Source organism: Myotis brandtii, unplaced genomic scaffold, assembly GCF_000412655.1.
Source record: "Myotis brandtii unplaced genomic scaffold, ASM41265v1 scaffold46, whole genome shotgun sequence".
In the NCBI taxonomy this organism is placed as follows: Eukaryota; Metazoa; Chordata; class Mammalia; order Chiroptera; family Vespertilionidae; genus Myotis; species Myotis brandtii.
In genome coordinates this window covers 3,002,917-3,014,700 of record NW_005367587.1, presented here as the reverse complement: position 1 = coordinate 3,014,700, position 11,784 = coordinate 3,002,917, and positions in this window count along the sequence as shown.

Genomic DNA, 11,784 nt, shown 5'->3' with positions numbered 1-11,784 from the left:
AGGTGAGTGATTGGGGCAATGCGGCAGGCAGGCAGAAGCAGTTAGGGGAGAGGAGGCAGGCAGGCGAGTGGTTAGGGGCAATGAGGCAGGCAGGGTGTGGTTAGGGGTGATCAGGTAGGCAGGCAGGCAAGCCGTTAGGAACCAGCAGTCCTGGATTGCAAAAGGGATGTCCAACTGCCAGTTTAGGCCTGATCTGCAGGCCAAAAGGTCCCAGATTATGAGAGGGTGCAGGCCCAGCTGAGGGACCCCCCTCCTCCCGCCCCTGTGCACAAATTTCATGCACCGGGCCTCTAGTTCTAAATAAAGACGTGCCTGAAGTGTAAAACCAGACTTTTTAAAGACTTCCTATAAAAATGTAGAATTGCTTATTAATGGTTTGTGTTGATTATATCTTGATATAATAGTCCTTCAGATACATTGGATTACATAAAATATATTATTAAAATTATTTCCACCTGTTCATCTTTCATTTTTAAACGTACTAGGAAAGGGCTCAGTGGTTGAGCGTCAACCTATGAACTAGGAGGTCACGATTCCCAGTCAGGGCACATCCCTGGGTTGTGGGCTTGATCCCTGGTAGGGGGAATGCAGGAGGCAGCCAGTCAATGATTCTCTCTCATCATTGATGTTTCAATCTCTCTCTCCCTCTCCCTTCCTCTCTGAAATCATTAAAAATATATTTAAAAAAATAAAGCATATGGCTGACATTTGTGACTTGCATTGTACTTCAATTGGAAATCACTGTAGTGGAAATATCTCTGACTCAAATGCCGAATTCCAAATTTCTCCTCTCCCCTCAACTCAGTGTTTCTCCTTCCAACTCTCCCACTTTCAGGCAGATCTGTTCCTTTTTCTTCCCCATCTGTCCCTCTTGCTTTAGACCCTTTCTAAAGCAAGAGGATAGAAATCCCATTTTAATCTTCTAAAAATCATTTATCTTGATTGTGTATGAAAAACAGAAGTGGCTAAGCAACCTAACCCTAGCCACTTAGCTAGAAGAAAGAACTTGACTCTGAGTTCTTCTGACCTTTAAAAATTCTGTAAATACGAATTTGTCAGAAAAGCAAAAAAGACTTGGTTTTGGATTCAGATTATATAGATTCAGATTCTCATTCTGCATTAACTTGAATGTATAACCTTAGGTAAGTCTCTCAGACTCTCTGAATTGGTTTTCTCAATGATAAGTATATATTTGGATATGAAAATTGGTTTTAAATTATGTAAAGTGCCTGACATATAATGAGTTTTTAATAAGTGATCCAAATATTATTTCACATGACAAATCATACTGCTAAATAATTTACTGGGACTAGGACCATGGATTGGGGCAGATACTGGGGACATAAAAAACCCACCAACCTTTTATAAGTCATCCTCTTCATCTCTTATGCTTCAATACCATAATTTCTACTTCCATTCATATTTTATTATGGGCCTTATTTTCAAGATATGCTTATTAAAAATATCCATAAAACTTTGATGATGATACCAAGATGTAAAGAACATTAAAAATATAATTCCAAAGGTTAAAAGAACCCTCTTAGTCCATAATTTAAAGATTATATTTAATCATAGGAGGTAACTAGTTCCATGGTCTTTAAAAAAAAGACAAAATTTTCCAGCGAACATGTTTATTCTTCACATCCCTCACATTCAGAAACATGAATAGATTGAGCTTCTCCAAAATTAGTATGGCTGTAGTTCAAGAAATGCAGCATAACTTCCAAAAAGTAGGAGAAAAGAAGTTTTAATGGTCTGAACTCTAGAAATGGAAATGCGAGAAAGGTTTTATTCTTCAAAGTGCCTTAGGAGTCATTTGAGCAGGTTATGGAATCTTTGACTTTAAATATAACATTCTACTTTTTGAGCTATCTGTATGTATGGTATTAGTATTCTAGCTGACCGCCCGATGAGGAAAGTAGACATGATAGAAACTAAGGCAGGATTCTTATGTATCTCACATGGGTCAAAGAAACCTGAGACCTGCTGCTGGGATTCTGGATTCATTGTTGCTAATTGAGTTTTCGGGCCATGGCCTCCACGAAAGGCTGCTATGGACTGGTGATTTCTGAGCCCAGGAAGTCCAGATTATCATAGGTTCTTTCCATTTACCCTCTTTATCCTAACATTCAGGGCTTCTCTGCCAAGATTAACTGCGGAAAAGTAGCCCATTGTAAGAGGTAATGAGACTGGAAGGTCAATAAAGGCATATCTCTTCATTTGAGCCTCATATGATCCTGCTGAGATAAAATAGACTTGTGACCCAAAGAAGCCAGCTTCAATTGTGCCTCAAACATGAAAGTCTTTAGAGATGGAACCAGTTTTGAAATGATATTTTTAAAAATTATTGCCAAAGCCCTTTGTGGGCCACAAGCATTACCTCAGTGGTGTGGTAAGTTGGGGATAGTCCATAGATTGTAGGATAAACAGAACCAGCCTGGACACTTGTTGAATCTTGCAAACAACAGTTTGTGAAGGCCCATGATGCCATTTGAACTCTTGACTTTCAACACAAAATAAACTCTTGGGATTCCTTAAGGCCCAGTTGAAATATGACCTATTCTTGAAGCTCATCACTCCCCTGCCACACACTTAGTATCAGCTACCAGAGCACTTTGCACTTATTTGTCTTTGGGAGACTGTAATTATTTTAACATGTGTTTGTTTCTCCAAATAAAGCACAGGGTCTCCAAAAGCAAGATTTCTTCACTTGTCTTTCTATCCCTGTGCCACACACAGCGAGTGCCTAGAGTGGGGCAGTTTTGCCCGCCGTTTTGAATGGGTGTGTGCTTTTTTTGAGAGCCAAGGCTGATATGGCTGGATCAATCAATTGATCAAGTGATCGTATTCCTCCCCATACAATTGTCTTTTTAAAATGTACTCACTGGAAAGTATAGGTGTCCTTAAGAAATTTCAAGTTGTCTTTTTTTATTATTGATTTTAGAGAGAAGTGAGAGTCAGAGACTGGGGGAGACAGAGATATCAATTTGTTGTTCCACTTATTTATGCATTCATTGGTTGATTCTTGTATGTGCCCTGACCAGGGATCTAAACTCCAGTCTTGATGTATGGAGACAATGCTTTAACCAACAGAGCTACCGGGCCAGAGCAGCTTTAATTGCCTTTGCAGAAAGGTACTTAGTGAGAGAGGAGCACATTTTCCAGGTAATGATTTTTTTCCCTTCAGTTGACATTAAGCAGAACAGCCATTTTGACTTCATTTTAATGGAGCTGAAGACAGCCATCTTTCAGTGATCCCTATTAGAATCCTTGTAGAAAATTGATACCCGTACTTTTTAAAAAAATGCATTTATATTGATTTCAATGAGAGGAAGAGAGAGAGAGAGAGAAATAGAAACATAGCTCAGAGAAAATCATGAATCGGCTGCCTCCTGCATGCCCCCTACTGGGAATCAAGCCTGCAAACAGGTATATGTCCTGACCCGGAATCAAACCAGTGATCTTTTGGTGCAAAGGACTATGCTCAATCCACTGAGCCACACTGTGTCAGGCAAAACTGGTAACTTCTCAATTGCAGACTACAGAGTAAAGGAAATTTAAATGATTCATCAGTTTAGCTATTTCCATGTTTGGTTATTTTTCAGTTTTCTTTTTCCACTACTGCTGCTTTTGGTTACCATGTAAATGTTTAATTCTAATGTTTCTTTGAGTGTTTCTTCTTTCTAAGTCTTTATCTTTTTACCACCTTAAGTTCCTATAGTATAGGGCTTAATTGTTACCATCTATGTGATGTATTTTCAGAACAATAGGGAAGGACTTTGTAATCCTCCTTTAATGTTCCAAGTAGCTTATTGATGCTTGAAATTGTAAAAGAAAAGAGTCATTTCTTTGGCGTAAGACTTGAAACTTTATTAAAAGATAATCTTTTATAATAGGTATAACATTTTCCTTCCTTTAACCTGTATGATCCAATGTGCCACTATATATACTGAGTGGCCAGATTATTATGACCACCTGATGTTTGTGGGCAAATTAGCCGTATGCTGCATCTTATGAGATATGGAAGCCAAAGGCCTGTTCGAACACCTTTGCAGTCTGCAGTTACCAAGATAAAACGTCTCCAATTCACACAGGAACACAAGGATTGGACAGTCAAGCATTGGAAAAAAGTCATGTGGTCTGATGAATCATGTTTCCAGTTGCATCATGCAGATGGCAGAGTGAGAATTTGGTGGAAACAGCATGAAAGTATGCATCCCACATGCATGAGTACAACCCTTCAAGCTGGTGGGGCAGTGTTATGGTTTGGGGCATGTTTTCCTGGCATGATTTGGGCCCTTTAATTCATATGGAACAACGTCTGAATAGCACAACAAACCAGAGTATCATTGCTGATCAAGTTCATCCTATCATGTTGATGGTATATATCCCAATGGAGATGGCTTCTTCCAACAAGACAGTGTGCCATGCCACGGTGCTCGTATTGTGCAGGAGTGGTTTCAAGTAAAAACGTCCTCAATCTGATTGAGGTACGTTCGCTGAGATCGACCCCTTCCAACTCTCCCATTCTCAACTCTCAACATCGTGTGCGTGCCTCCCCCGTGCTGCTGCGTATCCCCCGGCCCACCTGCGCGCGTCTCCTGTAGCCCGACCGACCGACACTCCCCACTTCTTCTAATGCCACTTCTTCAAAATAGAGTCGCTCAGGCGGAAAACCGACTTTTGCACATGGGCCACGAAGTTTCAATGGCAATGTACGCGCACACGTGGTATTTATGGAAGAGCCACACTCAAGGGGCCAAAGAGCTGCATGTGGCTCGAGAGCCACGGTTTGCCGACCACTGGACTAGACTTTTATCAATTTCACTAATATTGTCTAAGAAACAGCGTTTGGTTTCATTGATCTTCTCTATTGATTTTCTGCTTTAAATTTTATTGATTTATCTCTCTCTCTCTCTCTCTCTCTCTATATATATATATATATAATGTCTCCTACTAGATTATGAGCACATTAAAAATTAAAATCAGGGTTATTTCTTTATCTTTATACATCCTACTTTTTTCAGCTACATATTTTCAGGTGGATAAAATGTTGGTAAGAGATGATGTGCATAAACCCACTGTAAGGTCAGATTAAATTACCAATTATTTGGGCTAACATCAGAATTCCACAAAGCAGGAGAAATTTCAGGCTATTGAGCACATTTGTTCCCTAATAGGTGACACACAGCTGCTGGTGTCACCTGGCTTCAAAAGTTCCTAGTGGATCTGAGCCCTTTTGCATTGCTGTATCACAATCTTTCCCTCTTGGGGCTTACATAATAATGACATAGAACTGATGCAGATTATGTTTTTTACTAAGGCTCACACTGATGAGAGTGTTTTCAAGACTGGACTTTCCCATTTCTTATATCAGAGAAGTAGGAGAGGAAAGTTGTGTGGATGCCCAGGCAACCTAAGCCCTGCATACATCTCTGTCTCCAGCTCTGCAACCTCTCAGAAAGCCCGTTTCCCTGTACCAGCACAATCCCATATACATGTTGTTATTCCATAAAAAATTGTACACACACACACACACACACACACACACACACACACAACCAGAGATTGAGGAAGAGGAAAGGACATTAGTCCATAGAGTCCATGTTCTTATTCACATAGAGAAGGAAAAGGAGTGAATGACAGCCAGGTCAAGTAACATGTCTTTGATCACACAGCTAGTAAATGAAAGAACCAGGTTCTTCAAACCCAGGGTGGTCCAGCTGCAAAGCCTGCTAGTTTTCCAACACACAGTGCTTCTTCATCAGTCATATGTCTAATAGTAGAAATACTCCATTCAGTGCTTTTCATATTTAAAGATAATAAAAAAAATGATTGTCTGCATTCTTTTCTTTCTACTCTCGAAACTTAGTCTGTCTTTCTCTTTCCCATTTGGTTGATTTTCTTTTCTTTAATTCTGCCCTTTTGTCCATCTCCCCTTTTTTTCCTCCTCCTGCTCATTCATATCTTCCTTCTTCCTCATCCTTTGTCTGTTTTCCACTCTCTCTTTTCCAATTCCATTAATGAAAGAAGATAATAACTTGTGAATTCAAGTGGAACTTCATTTCTGAAACTGCACACTCATGCTGGAACCCATTAAGCTCGATAGCGAGAAATGAGAGAAATCATAATTATCAGGCCACTAAAATACATGAAACATAAAATTTGTCAGGGAAAGTAATTGAAATTATTGGAGCAGTGGGTTTGGTGCTGAGCAGACCCTCAGTAATAATGGAAAGGTCACGGGTGATGTTTAGCAATGCTGATGAGGTCCAAGGTGACTTCGCACCACTACAGTCAGCACATTTATGCTCAGTATATTATTGTGCTAATCCATCTCTGGTAGTTGAGAGAACAGTGGGGTCTGGGGAACCCTTCAATTGTCCAGAAAATCAGGTACAGAGGACTTGTTATTTTTTCACCTCTTTAATGTTTTTTTTTTTCCCCCTTACTTTTCTCATTCTGTTTTCTTTTCTCTCCTTGGACGTTTTCATCTTCTCATTTCACTCTTCCTAGTATTCTTTCTTCCTTTACATTTTTTCTCTATTCTTTCCCATTCATTCTGAGTGCTACTTTCTTTTTTAATATCATCTAAAATCATTCGGCAGTTTGTCTGAGTGGTGTGTGAAGTGTGTTTCTCATCCATGGCGACTCTGTAACCCGAGGATCAGAACCTGCCTTCCCTTGATCCAGGCTGCCTGCCACTGAGATTAAACCATATTCCACATCTGCCCATCCAGATGTTCCCGCCAGCATCATTCCCAAACACATGCTGTTACTATGCTTGTTCAGCTGATGTCATCTGAGCAGATATCAATATGCCGGGAAAAGAAATAAACAATTCTCACACTGTCAATCTTAGAATTCTGAATGTGTCTCTGACCTCAGCAAGTTAAGAATGTTAAATAGTCAGGGCTGCTTATATATGGTGCTTATGGTATAAGGGCCGAGACACAGAAAAAAACATCTGGGAGGAGTAGCCGTTCATATGAGGTAAACCAAAATATCCAGGCCATGACGGTGAGACATTTTTGACAAAGCTACTTGAATCATCATGGAAAAATGTTAAGAGCCACCACAGCTGGTTGTAACAGTAGGCAGAATAAGTGTATAGATAACTAACGTTAATTGATGGTCGCCTTGTGACTTTGTATCTTTTTCATATCATTTTTTATAGCGATTTGTATTTACATCTCCTTTTACCACTTTCAGAAATTTTGTTTGATCCCTGCATCTGGAAAGTATGGAAATTATTAATGTCCCTATCATATGGGTGAAGAAACTGAGGCTCTGAAAGGTTAAATGATATAAACACTGTCCCTTGACTAGTGAACAACAGATAACTGTCCATTATCCTTTATTTCTGTGAGCTTTCCACACTGTTTAGGTCCAATACTGTTGTTATAAAATTTATGAGTTGGGTTATAATGACATCTTGGTTCTTCAAAAAAGAGTTTAATGACCTCATTTGGAGAGTTCTATATTGTAGTTACTGTATCTCAGTATATGGCTGACCAAAGCATAACTCCTCTGGCATCCATGCTGACACCTTACCAGTGCCTAATCAGTGTATGAATGAAGGCCTCAAAGCTGCCACTCTAAGCTTAGTCTCTGCTTAATTATTGTACAAATGAGTGGCTTCTGATTTTGCCCATTTCATCATTGGATAGCTCTAATTGTTAAAAGTTTTGTTTGTTTGTTTTTCTGTTGAGACAAAACCCATTGCCATTCAATAGGATTCAAACTTTTAAAACACTCAAAACAAATCATAGACAGTTATTGAGTTCATAAAATATGCCAGCTTTATGCTGAGATGCTGGAGATCATCTCTTTCTTTTTCTACAATTATAGCTCAGGCAGGCTCCCTGCCCTAGTAGTTAAGAGTTGGGCTCTATAGTAAGACCATCTGGTTTCAAACCTGGCTCCATCCTGCTCTGCCCAAGGTTATTCTGGTTACCTGACCTCTATGTGCCTCACATTTTCTGTGTACAAAATGAGGAAAGCAATAGTACCACCACATTGGGTTTTCCCAGGAATAAATTACATAATGTGAAAAACTAGAAATATGGCCTGGGACTTATTAAGCAATACATTAAGATTTTTTATTATTATGGTGATGACAGTGTTTCAGGATATCCAGACTCCTTTTATGTGCCTCTTACAGTCCTCTTCTCCAAATTAAAACCCCAGGTCCATTGGGTGGATTACTCATTCATTTATTCATTCATCCGAAACTGACCGGGTGATTACTAAAGGCTAGGTGTGTGACTAGCTCTGCAGATGAGGCAGTAAACAATCCCAGATCTAAAGGAAATCACTGTGTGTTCCATAGACAGATATTCACAGAGATAATTGTAATACCGAGACACAAGGGCTAGGATTTGCATATGTACAGAAAGGGAACACAGAGGGAGACACTGCATATCTTTCCTGGTTGGAGCTGACTGTGGGTTGTGGGGTAATATTCAGACTTTCCAAAGGGGAAGCCCTGACACAAGTCTTGGAGAACAAGTTACAGCTAGATGGGAGAGGAGGAGACGGAGAGGGAAATGGCATTTCAAACAATAGATGCCCATATACAAAGTCATGGAGGCAGGAAGCATTTGATGGGCACCATAAGTGGTTTAGTATGAATGGAGTGTTGTTGCAGAAGACCACAGAAAAACCAAGCGACGATTTTGAGAAAAGGAGTGACACTGTTTATTTCCACCAGCGGACTCAGGGAATAACTTTCCAAATCTGAGTAAAGTAACATGCAGGGGGCTTCTCTTTTATTTCTTCCTGGGGTCTTTGTCCTGCAAATATGGATAATGCTTCTGGTCCTTTTCGCAGGCCTTGCAAGAAGGCCCCCAGGTGTTGGGGGTCTACAGGCCTTATCTGATGGTCTGGCCTGGTGCCAGTGTTAATAACCCTCCCTCCAGGGCAGTGCACTGTTCACAGTTTTATGGCCTCTATAACAGGTTCTGCAAGACCAGTTTCTGGGAAGGAGGTAGTGACTAAATTATAGGCTATCAAGAATGTACACTGAGCTTGCTGGCATGGATTCCGATTGCTAGCCCCCAAATATCAGGGTTACATTGGAATTAGCCCTTTTTAGTTTTCTCAGTATAAGATGCCTGTCAGAGAGAGAAGGCTGCAGAGGAGGGCAGATGTGGAGAGGGCCAGGCTCTGTTTTAAAAAAAGAGGTTGACTTTTACCTTGATCTCTTCTTGGCAGCCTCATTACACTTGAATAAATTAAATTCTAAAGTCTTCTTTTACATGTGCTGCTGTTAAAGAGAGTTTGTTTTAACAATAAACAAAAATCAGGGGTTCCCAAGGCTCAATCAGTAACAGCGCCAGGAGGAAATCCAGAGTCCAAGGAGAGCACAAAGCACCTGAGGCAAAATTGGGCATTGTTTCAACTGCTTTTGTACAGCAGATTCTTACATGTGACGTTCTGGAAAGTAATCATATAAAATTGAAAGTTTTAAAGATGTCATAATGACAATGAGAGAGAGAGAGAGAAAGAGAGAGAGAGGTTGATTGATTCTGAAAAGCCTGGTGATTCATACATTAGAGATCCTTCGTAAGAAATGGTCAATTTTGAAAGAGTCCACTAAAGTTCTTTTATTGCCTTCTGTATTCCTGATGGCTGTTATAAAACTATTAGGATGAATAAATTTTTTTCAGTGTCACTTAAAAACAATTTGTGATCACTTTTCTAGCATTTTCTCTAATTTCATGTTACTCATAGCACTCAGAAAAATGTTTTTACTCTTCCATTAAAAAAAGAAATATATCTGTAACACTAAGGGCCAATAACTAAATACTATTTCATTGAAAATAATGTTTTATTTTATAATAGGTCATAGGAATAAAAACAGACTAGATTGTATAAATCTTTTAGAACCTCTGCAGCACATATGTACAAACACCACACACCACAGGGAAAAATAATAATTCTAAGCTCCAGGCATTGAATTGCCATCCAGTGTCCCCAAATTACCAAGACAATGGTATTATTTCAAACCTGAAATTATCTAATGAAAATATCTGCTGAGATGTTGTTGTTTAATAGAGTTGTATCATGTGTATTTTACTATTCCTTTAGCACACTTCATCCTGACAGTGCAGAGCAAACACTTGTCCTGAATTACCACAACTATAGCTAATGAACAGAATTAAAACTATACTTGGTATTGCCAGAATATTTCTATATATATAAAAAAATTGTATAAATAATTTCTACTGTATGGTACCAAATAGTTTAAGTACCTTCCTCTAGAAACACTATTTAGAAAGGAACCTTGAAGGAAGGGGTGGGTGAGTGGGAAGAGACCAAACAAAGAACTTGTATGCATATCTGCATAACCCATGGACACAGACAATAGGGCGGCTGCTGGGTCAGGGGGCGGGGCAGGCTAGAAGGGGTCAATGGCGGGGAGGGGACATATGTAACACTTTCAACAGTAAAGATTAAAAAAAGAAAAAAAGAAAGGACCCTTTTTGTTGCTTTGAGTCACACAAGAAGAAAACTTACAGTTTTATACAGTGGTATAACTAGGAGAAACCTACAATTAACTGATAGTGTGACTTTTCTCCCTTTCTCATTTTGTACCATGAGAAAGGTACTGATCCTTAATGGAGAGTGAGGAAGTATCTTTGGAACATTTATCATAACCCTTTATTCAGTAGATGAGGAATCCATGCCCCAGTGACTATGACTTAATGTGCCCAATGTTTTACCATTTAATTAATGACAAAGCTAAGACCTGAACTCACCTCCTCATATGTATGGCCAATGCACATCCCACTTCAACACTGGCTTTTCTGAACTTTGTTATTGCTTTCTAAACTGTCTTTCTTTAAGAAACTTTCTAAGAGTTAACATTTAGCTTTAAGTGTGTTATTGTCTATTCTATCCAGCAGAATAGCTTCAATAACAAAACTTTTTTGTGTGCAATGATTTAAAGTTGTTTTATTAAAAGAATTTATTTCAGTTAAAATACCACCACAAATAATGTGAATACAAATATATTCTGAGTTTAATAATGCAAAATTTCTATCTTGTTAGTGCTCCCACACTGAGAACACCATATAAATGTGGAAAATAGGCACTTTCAACAGAATTTCAAAATCTGATGATGCTCAGTAACTATGTCAATTAGCAGGAAAACATATCTTGGAGTCATTTCTTTGAGCACTAGAAGCGCTTTTATGTTTGATGCTACTGGCAAAAATATTCCTGGACACAGCAGCCTTAAAGCATTTGAGGAACAATGAAATTTCACAGGAAGAAAGGTTAGAGCTGGGAGCACACCAGAGAACTAATTGCTAAGAGAGCTGCCTTTATGTACACAGTGCGGTAATTCATAGAGATACTATTTAGAAATGGAGAATCAACAATTCTGCTTTATAGACACTGGGTCCCTAGAATAGGGGAGAGAAAGAAGGGTTTTCATGGCTCTGGGGGATTATCTGAAAGGCGCAACTCTGGATCCATCATTGGACATCTAATGGGCAGTTTTTCGTGGGAGAGATGGGGAGATGAGCCAGGGACTGCTTAAGCTTTATAATTCAAAAAAGTATTATTCTATCCCCCACAGGACTTCCCAGTTTTGTAAAGGATGCTATGTTTTCTTTCTCTCCTTTTTATTTTCTTTTTAAAATAAGTTTTATTGAAGTTTAACTGACTTGTAACAAACTGTACTTATGTAAAGCCTACAAGTTGATAACTTTGACGTGTGCACACACTGGAGATACCTAACACAATCAAGTTAATGAACATAGGCGTCACCCCCAA